Source organism: Monopterus albus, unplaced genomic scaffold, assembly GCF_001952655.1.
Source record: "Monopterus albus unplaced genomic scaffold, M_albus_1.0 scaffold304.1, whole genome shotgun sequence".
Taxonomy (NCBI): Eukaryota; Metazoa; Chordata; class Actinopteri; order Synbranchiformes; family Synbranchidae; genus Monopterus; species Monopterus albus.
The window spans coordinates 217,271-217,682 of NW_018128184.1; the positions used below are offsets into that span (position 1 = coordinate 217,271).

Genomic DNA, 412 nt, shown 5'->3' on the forward strand with positions numbered 1-412 from the left:
CAAAAAGCAACAGAAGCCAATCACCCTTGGAGACAGCGAGCTGGAAGAAGTCACCGCTTTCACCTACCTGGGCAGCATTGTATCAGCATCAGGTGGTTCTGACGAGGACATCAAAGCCAGAATCGGGAAAGCTAGATACGCCTTTATTACCCTGAGACCAGTCTGGAGGTCAACATCCCTATCTGTTCGCAACAAAATATGAATTTTCAACAGCAACGTTAAGTCTGTCCCTCTCTATGGCTCAGAGACCTGGAGAGTCACCAACACCCTAACCAGCAAACTCCAAGTATTCGTCAACGGCTGCCTTCGCAACATACTGAAGATTAGGTGGACAGATAAACTAAAGAATACTGAATTGTGGCAGTGGACAAACCAAGATCCCATCAATCAGCAGATTGCCAGGCGTAAATGG

At 47.1% G+C, this 412-nt stretch overlaps 1 protein-coding gene across 1 annotated transcript in view; it reads left to right on the forward strand.

Annotated features, from left to right (window-relative positions):
• The window catches only part of LOC109973755 (cullin-5-like), a 21,482-nt gene that overhangs the window by 11,190 nt on the left and 9,880 nt on the right, over positions 1–412 (forward strand). The window lies entirely within an intron of this gene.